Source organism: Oncorhynchus mykiss, chromosome 26, assembly GCF_057628025.1.
Source record: "Oncorhynchus mykiss isolate SJ-2025 chromosome 26, ASM5762802v1, whole genome shotgun sequence".
Lineage (NCBI taxonomy): Eukaryota > Metazoa > Chordata > Actinopteri > Salmoniformes > Salmonidae > Oncorhynchus > Oncorhynchus mykiss.
In genome coordinates this window covers 20348141-20358176 of record NC_143047.1, presented here as the reverse complement: position 1 = coordinate 20358176, position 10036 = coordinate 20348141, and the positions used below count along the sequence as shown (strand labels likewise).

The window sequence follows — 10036 nt, the reverse complement described above, 5'->3', positions numbered from 1 at the left end:
GCTGATGACACAAAGTGGCATACCAGCGATTTTTTAATTGGTCAATTCCAGGTAAACGATTTGTAGTGAAATTGTATGTGATTGGTTAGCATAAAGCTAGCAGCATGGTCAATCCAGCGTCTACAATAGCCATACAGTGTTTACTGTGATGCAGTTTCTGCAGAAATCAGGGAATTCATACTTCGTGGAGCACAGCAGAGCTGTTGTGAAGGAAGGGAGTTTGTATTTTTACAGGACGTACCGCCCCCACCTACCGTCAACCAATCATCTCATTGCGGAGCTTAATGGAGCCCTCAGCATTGTTACAACATTTGGGAAGCTGTGTGGTACAGACAGAGCTCGATTTACAACCTGGTTTCAGAGCATTTCGTATTGTTCTGTACCTAAATCCGAAGATGTTCCATTTAGTATGATATGTTACATTTCGTATGGTATGTATTAATTTGTGCATGTCCAATAACACATTTGTATGATATATTATGAATTTGCTAAATGTACAACATGTTTCAAATTTGGAAAACATGATATGTTACGAATTCTAGCTAGATGTTAATGTTAGCTAGCTGGCTAACATTAACATGACTAGGTGTTAGGGTTAATGTTAGAGTTGAGTTTATAAAAGCCTCTTAGGCCTCACTCCCCCAATCTGAGATACTTACTGCAGCCCCCATCCACACCCGTTCTGCCTGTCACATTCTGTTAAATTAAAGATCCCCAAAGCACACACATCCCTGGGTCGCTCGTCTTTTTTGTCCGCTGCAGCTAGCGACTGGAACGAGCTGCAACAAACACTCAAACTCGACAGTTTTATCTCAATCTCTTCATTCAAAGACTCAATCATTGACACTCTTACTGACATTTGTGGTTGCTTTGTGTGATGTATTGTTGTCTCTACCTTCTGGCCCTTTGTGCTTTTGTCTGTGGCCAATAATGTGTGTACCATGTTTTGTGCTGCTACCATGCTGTGTTGTCATGGGTTGCTGGCTTGCTATGTTGTTGTCTTAGGTCTCTCTTTATGTAGTGTTGTGTTGTCTCTCTTGTCGTGATGTGTGTTTTGTTCTATAATTTATATTTTATTTTGAATTGCAGCCCCCATCCCCGCAGGAGACCTTTTGCCTTTTGGTAGGCCATCATTATAAATAAGAATTTGTTCTTAACTGACTTGCCTAGTTAACTAAATAAAGGTTAAATAAAAAGAAGTCTGGGCATTCCTACTTCTTGTGCTTCATGGAGCAGACCTGTTACGAAGAATTTGTCAAGGTGAGTTTGTATTTCAACAGGACCTCCCGTCCCCACCTACTGTCAACCAATCATGTAAACACAGAGCAATATGGAGCCCTCCATTTGGGGTGGGCATATGTGTTGTGTAGTTAAATGTTGTGAATATCCTGCGTAATGATAACAAAGAGCTAATTTAGCTAACGTTACTTAGCCTAACATATGCCTCTGGCAATAACAATGGATATTTTCTGCAGATACTTTTTATTTGAATGCACTGAATCTCGTTCTGTGATTTGGATGGATGGTGCAAAAAAAAAGGAAGTGAACGAGCTTGCCAGGAGTCGAACCTAGAATCTTCTGATCCGTAGTCAGACGCGTTATCCATTGCGCCACAAGCCCGCTTCTGATTTTAGCCCGCCATTGCTTCTTTATCATTGGTTGATTTCTGGTAATGTCGTGCAATGACATGGCTTATGCGTAATTTCTTCGGAGGCGGACAACTATATGATTGGGTCTCACCCTGCTGTTAATATTCGGGGACTTCAAAGATGTTCCTAGATGCATTTTTTGTCCTTTGGGTGGTGGACCATTCTTGATACACATGGGAAACTGTTGAGCGTGAAATTCCAAGCAGTGTTGAAGTTCTTCACACACAAACCGGTGTGCGCGGCACCTACTACTGTGCCATACCTGTTCAAAGACACTTCACCCTCTGAATGGCACACATACACAATCCATGTCTCAAGCCTTAAAAAATAATTATTTAACCTGTCTCTTCCCCTTCATCTACACTGATTGAAGTGGACTTTACAAGTGACATCAATAAGGAATCATAGGTTTTCCCACTAGCACTGACTAGCACTGGGAAAATGTACTTGATACTATTGTGATGTGTTGTTGTCTCACCTACAGTAGCTATTTTAAGATGAATGCACTAATTGTAAGTCACTCTGGATAAGAGTGTCTGCTAAATTACTAAAATGTAAATGTAAAATGGATTCACCTGGTCAGTCTATTTCAAGGAAAGAGCAATGTTTCCTAATGTTGTGTACACTTTGTGTAGATTAAACTAAGCTTCATAAACTAGGTTTTTACACATTTGTGCACCTGCAAAATACATATTGTTGTCTTGTAGGCTTACCGACTGACATGCTGTCTTTTAGCATTCTCCAGACAAGCCTAAAGAGCACCTCTTCCTGTTAGCTGAGCTGTAATTACAGGTTGACAGACAGGTCATCTCCATGGCCCTCTGCTAGGTTCTGAGTGAATAGGTGGATTCTAAGCTTTTCAGTAGATCTGAGTTTTAATAATACCCATCACACTACTTTGAAATATCTGTAAGAAAATAATTTGATATGAAAACTGATCAGTGCAGACAGCCGTCGTGCAATCTGATATAAGACAATGGTGCTCGCCCCACATTGTTGCATGTAGCCAAGCAGTTCTCTGAGAGTTGCAGTGTGGAAAGTGTTGTAATTCAGACGAAGCGACAAAAGGACATGGATTTGTTAACCATGTCTGCTATAGGAGCCATGTTGACCTACTTATATAGTTGTTGTGTTGTGCTGTCTATGGTTTGTCTGTCTTTGTATATTCCAATTAATTTCTAGGCTAGTCCTACAGTAGAGGGCACTATGTTGGGTCACGGGTCATGGTCACATGTAGGCCTATATAGACACATAGGTGACCAGTAGTTAGGGATGCATAGGTAAGGAGAGCATACTATTCTTGCTCAATGTTAACCCTTTGGAACTATGATATGGCAGGTGGTAATTACATCTGCCAGTATCTAATTCTTGTTATTTTAATATTTGCTGCTAATAAATGGACAAAAGACCCAACTAAAAGTTCAGGTCTGGAAAGCAGATATGTTTTGCAAGCATTTACGAACATTTGCAATCCAGCCTGTGCTGCCCTTTTCCTAATTTGATGATGGTCATCAAATGTTGTATGCATATTATGGAACATACGTTTGTAGAAACCATTTGTTGATAAATTGTTTTTCACCCCCATTTGTTTAATCGAAGTGTGTTTGTTTATTCATTGTTGACTGTTAGTGTCAAATAGCCCACCATTTGAATTGTTTGACTTTATGGATTCATACACTAGATGGCGCCAAATGACTGGAACCTTTTTACTCATATCCTTCCAGGAGGAAGGAGCGACTTCATCTAAATTCAAAACGGAAAAGTTTGTAGCCTTTCTTGCCCTGCCCTTGATGCCGAGTCCTTTCGGAACTAAAGGACTCGAGGACTCGAGGGGGGTAAGTAAATGGTGAACGTTTCCGTTTTGAATTTAGGTGAATTTATTATTCCATCATAAACCCACCCACTGCAGTCATTTCAGATGTGTAATGAATGGCCCATAGCCTCCTCCCAACATTATTCCATACGGAGGCTCAACTAATAACAGTTTGACACATAATAATGGTGTATGCATTTTGAACTCTACTTATGGAAAATAAGCTTGATCGGTCAAATACTGTGTCATATAGGCCTAATCAATACTAATTTTAAAGAACATACTCCTCAAATGGGGATCTGCCCGCAGGCGGCCAGTTGCCCATCCCTTGCTTAGGCTATGTGTTTGACACCCATCCAAGACACCAGTCGAAGACACCTTATTTCGGACATTTGTGGCGCGCGTCAACTTACTGGAAAATCGCAACGAAATTGTAAAGAAATATCTCTCAGACACGGACACGCACGCACACAGACGCACACACACACACGCACGCACGCACATGTTGCCAGGTTACCTTGTTATTGGCCTAATTTACCAACGTATAACAACTGACTCACACACATGCATCGAAATGGCGTGTCTCAATGATATGTCAACATGTTATTGTTTATTATAAGGAGGCATGTAATAATGCAAACAAATTAAAACACATGAAACATGTTATTATCATTTAATGTTAAAAATCTATAATTCTTGATCTCTGAAACTGTGCACTGCTATTTGTTAGAACACAACTTTAGTTCTAAAGTTACATATTGAACACTTTCATTAATTTGCTAACCAACTGCAATAACAAAGCAAATTTAGGACTATACAAATCATTTTAAAGTCTTGTCTGCACCAAACATGGAAAAGATTGCATTGGACTTCTTCAAACAAAACAAGGACTCTTTGTGCAGTGAATCTAATTGCTAGGTTTAGTGTGTATTATATTCGCATATTAGAAAAAATATCTTATAGAACATTGATTGTAGTTTGTAAACTTTTTTAGAAGATGAGAATATGCATTGGGGGAGAAATATAAAATATAAACTATCTATTGTAGAGTAGGATGTTTGTGTCTCGACTATAACTTTGGTGATTTAATACCATCATTTCTGATATATTACAAAACATCTGACACAAACAATTAGCAATCCTATATTACAATGTTGAAACAAATTGAAATAGACCTAACATTTACGAAATTCTCTTAATTGCCCAATTAAGATTACATATTGCATTTTCGATTACAAACGTTATAGAGGTTATGCCTAGAGCATATCCCATTGACTTTACAGTATGATAACACGAGGAATGAAAAAACATTAATCGAGCACTAGATGTCGGTATAACCCAAGTCAGTTGGACCATTATTCAAACCTCTTCATGAATTTCTTATAGGCCCATCCTCTCTTTTCAGATCACGGTCAAACCACCGGCCAGTGACATAAAATTAAGATTAAAAAGTCTATACGCACTTCAGCATTATTCGATGTAATCGATTTACGGATTGCAAAAAACTGCTATTTGGGATATATTTCAACAATTTGATCTGGAGATTCAGCAGGTTAATATGTGTGAATAAAGGCTATGGAAAGAGATCATTTTTAGGCTGACCTGGGTAACATCCCTGCAGGCATTTTATTTTGATAAACGATTTTACAATGCATTATCTGACAATGGCTCGCACAATTGGTTAACAAGCTAGTAATCCGTCTGTCTATAGAGACACAAGCACTTAACCTAACCTTTCATTACCCTCTCTACAAGGAGAGACCGGACTCAGTGAAAGCACCACTTTGTTATAACAAAACCCAGGGTTTAGAGGTCAAGAACTGACCCGCTATCTCCGCGACGTGTTCTGTCACTGCCTGAGCCATCAACCCCACAAAGTCCCTCGTGACATTAGTCCATGACATGAGTCTATGATCGATTAATGAATATTTTTATCCATTCGAAAATCCATTTGTGTGTGAGGTAAAGATTGCGTGTGTGTGTATTTAAAGTTTATTTTTCACATGTACAAGTACAGTGAAATGCTTCACTTGAAAGCCCTACCCAACAGTGCAGTATTCAATATAAAAAAATATAACTAAAAGGAAAAATGTAAAATGATAAAAACACGAGAAATAAGAAATAATATAGGAAGATATATCGTGTGTGTGCGTGCGTCTGTGCGTGCGTGCGTTCGTGTGTGTGTGTGATCTAATTGAGTAAATAGCCAAGTAAAGACAATCTGCCTCACACAAGTATAACCATATGGTTTTACCTAAAATAAAAACTAGAATGCCTTCAGTACCAATGTTGTTGTTGTTGTTGCATTAGACGAGATGCACAGTCAAGCCTGTCCAGTTGTTATACCTACTCCAAAAAGCCTTTAAAAAATAACGTATGGTCTGTTAATGCCTTTTTGCCGTTGTCTCGCAAATACATGTATTTCTATTCAAAACATATTAAGATCAGTTTTATTACAAGGTGCTCCATCACTGAGAGCTCGATATTTATTATCCTGCATTACCTTTGTTTGGACCACCATCCAAAATGGTACCTATGGTACATAAAGGGTACCTAAATGGTGCATAAATGGTACAGAATTTGTACATAAACGGTACATAAATGGTAAATGAAAAAAGTACACTTTTTACAGTATCTCTGCATATTATTTTCTCTACTTCCCTGTCCGACTGGGGCCGAACGGAGAGAGGAGATCAGAGATAAGTTCAAGAATTTCGTCTTCCAAGCTTGGGGAAAATTGAATACCCACAAAACATAGTCCACATAGGTTTTTTAAGATTGATTTGTTGGCTGTGATATTGCAAACTTAATTGAAACTTCAATCGGTTTGATAGTTTAGAGAAATTAGATCACGACATTCTATGAACCATAAAAATCGTTAACCCTCCATAAAGTATTTGTATTTTCTCTATTCTCATTGCCTATTGGCTACATACACTGCTGGACTGGATCTATTCTCATTGCCTATTGGCTACATACACTGCTGGACCGGAACGTTGTGGTGTAGAATATCTGCTTTCAAACATGAAACATGGAGCGTGCCAAGCATTGAAGGTAAAAAGGGGGATTAGCGAGAAGAAAATGCTCATGCTAAAAGTGTAGACCGCAGGCTTAAATAGCTCAGCTGATAAATGAAGATATAGCAAGCTGCATTGATTACGTCTCATCACATAGCACGCGCTAACCCATAGCCCACCTGGACAGTTTGACAAAACGGTTGGAGAAAAAAAATGTCATGCTAAAAAACTAGGATAATATAGCCTAATAAATATCATAAAGACATATAAATGACATTAACAGATGTATAGTTAATTTATTATGAATAGCTACACAGCATCTTTACTGAGCACATCTACCACAGAGCAGATCTTACACTGAGCACGTATAGTATCAAAGCACAGAACTACAAGGCAAAATCCAGTTTCAATAGATTCCCTCTCTCTCCTTCGATTATAGGGCTATTCTAGCACCCTATTTCATCCGAATTAGCTTAATTTAAATCTGCCACACCAACACCCGAAGGTGGATTGGGCAATACTAGGCCTAGCTCAGTATGTCCTCATCCAATAACATTCATACAGAGTTAATGTGCTGGGGGGGGGGGGGGGGGGGGTACATCTAATAAACACAAATACACACACACACACAGGTATAAACCTGCGTAAAAGTCACCAAACGTGCATAAAACCCGTGCAATCAAATTGTAGCCTACCCATTGCCCTAAGAAACCAAGTTTGGGGTAATCTTTCGATCTTTTACTTATATAGTGTAATAAACAGGCGGTAATATTATCTCAAGTAGTCTATAGCCTAAACATGGATAGAAAAAGCGCTCTCATAAAATGGCATACGCGCAAAGCATGATTAACTCACACGTGTATGCTCACTGTTGTACCTGACACACACACACACACACACACACACACACGCACACACACACACACACACACACACACACACACACACACACACACACACACACACACACACGCACGCACACACACACACACACACACACACACACACACACACACACACACACACACACACACACACACACACACACACACACACACACACACACACACACACACACACACACACACAGTACAGCCAATAGGGTTCTCTGATGATTTCATCTATCACGGCCTGTCTGTGGGTGCCCATGTGTCAGGTCTAGAGTGTCTCTTTCCCACTGTGTAGCCTGTCTGTGATTGGTCACTCGGCCGTTTGCTGCTGAAGTGACGTCACTGCAGGAGAGAACTGTCAGAGGAAGAAGCATTTAGAGAAAAAACTCTATGCTCTCAGGGTAGTGAGAGCAACGGAGGCACGGAGGAGAGCCACAATGGATAAACTAACGGGCCACGGGAGGACCGCGCTTTGATATATAATCCGTCGAGAGATACCATCTCGTATGCCATCCACGAGAGACAAGTGAAATAACGGTTAAGGGATCTCACAACCTCGGAAATAAACCACCAATTCGACATGGATCGGTTTGAGCATCGACAGCGCCTTTTAGAAACTGGCTGCCTCCACCTGCTTCGAAGGCGGATTTTGGATAAAGAAGCGTTTATCGTTTTCTGTACTGTCCTCACTTCATAGGTAAATCATCTGATTTCATTTCCTCGGTAAAAACCTATTCTATAGGCTAGCCATATGCTTCTCATCCTATACCGGAACCCTTACTGCTGCCTTCCACGCGGGTGCGCCGCCCTCCATTGGATGGCAAAAGAACCAGGAAAAATTTCCTCGCATTGAAAAGTAAGGATTCCTTATTCAATAGACGTCGATGTGAGTTTATTCAGGCTATATAGCCTACCGCTAGCTGCAGACACTCATCTTTGTTTACCATATCGCAGCCATCAATTCTGACCATCATTTATATATTTATATACAGTGTTAAAGAGTCTGAATTGATCTAGTAAAGCTGGCTAATTATGGGACAAATTAACCTGTGTCTGATCTGATCAACTGTAGCCTAGGCTTAAATAGTCGAAAGCGCGGATAGATCTACATCGCCATGTATAGCCTCTATGACATGTATAAGCCTATTTGTGAAATAAACGCAGTCCTTTTGGTCATGTAGATACTGCTAGGGGTTTTATTTATATGGTATATTGGTTATATTATTTTCTACATTAATTTGGTAAGATAGTCGGTGTGATGGAATTGGGCAGTTTCAAATGTAGCCTATAGCCCGGTGACCTAACTGCTTTGTAGGAATATCCTCATCCATACATTAGGATGTGTAATGTCACCCACATACAAAGACATGTACATAAAATATGCAATTATTTAGGCTATTCTGTAACATAGCAATAAAGTTGTGTCAATTTCTGTAAATATTTTAATTGTTGCATTATATTAATAACAAACAACATTGCGTTGTGTTAAATTATTGATGTGTTAAATCGAAATTATTTGGAAATTGCTTACAAGATCACTATTATTCGTGACTTTTTCAATTAAAAGCTATGACGTAAGACGCACTGATAAAGGGAAACGTGGGTTCATCACAAGATTAGTCTTTATTAAAACATGTGCAGAAGGCTCATTATAGATAGACTAGCTACAATACTAAACCCGGTAAAATAATGATGGTCTAAAGGCCTACACGCGTTCTACTTGATGACATGATTTAGCTTGTGTTTTTTTACACTCCCTTGTGAGAAATGAATGAATTAGTGAATGAATAGCCCAATTGTGTGTTAGTGTGGGTATCCTCTATGATCTTTTGAAATAGATACATTTTTCCAGGAGGGGTAAGAAACTAAATGATATCCAGATATATAAATAGCCTATAGACTAAAGATTCCAATAATAATATGACATTAATAATAATAATAATAATCATCATATAATTTCATTATAATGATCATAGGTGACGTATAGTGCCATGCAGTCCTTACCATAATAGACACAGGCTATTTTTCTGGAAAAGTCGCTAGGCCTATAATAGCGTACCTACTGCGTGCAAATACGATGCCAATCGATGCAATTAAATCGCCTGTGATATGTTTTTACATGAATTGATCCTCATTATTGTCATAAGATATGTAGTGGGAGTGGAATCCTAAGTGGTGAAGACGGTGACGGTGTATGGGAGCAGAACTATAGGCCTATAAATGGAACATTTCAACGTTAGCCAAGTCCTCCGCTGGTTGAGAGTCTATTGATCGATTTACTCTAAAGTGACTCGGGATTTAATATCGCGATGATTTAAGTTATGCAGAATTTAAGGATCTTTCATAAAAGGCGGGAAGCTGGTTGCACGTCCAGGCCAGGCTTGTAGGCCTATAGGCCTACATGCTTGTGATGTCACCATGCATGGGTCTATATCAGTGAGAGTAGTTAGAGATGGAGACAGATTAAAACCTTTCCCAGGGTCTTATTCATCGACCCCATGGCCTGCACATCAACTAATAATCGGATAGATTTCTATTGATGTAGGCCTATTTATTATTATTATATTTTTGGGGGGAAGGGGGCACATTTATGGATACCAATTGGTGGTAGCAGAGTCATTTTTAGGCTTATTATTGTATTAACAAAATGTTTATTTTTCATGTTAG

The 10036-nt window shown here is 39.2% G+C and overlaps 1 non-coding gene across 1 annotated transcript; it reads right to left on the bottom strand.

The window, feature by feature from the left end:
- Window positions 1-1547: 1547 nt before the first annotated feature.
- trnar-acg (transfer RNA arginine (anticodon ACG)) lies at window positions 1548-1620 on the bottom strand. Its single transcript has one exon. It is a non-coding gene; the product is annotated as a tRNA-Arg (tRNA).
- Between the last annotated feature and the right edge of the window lie 8416 nt (window positions 1621-10036).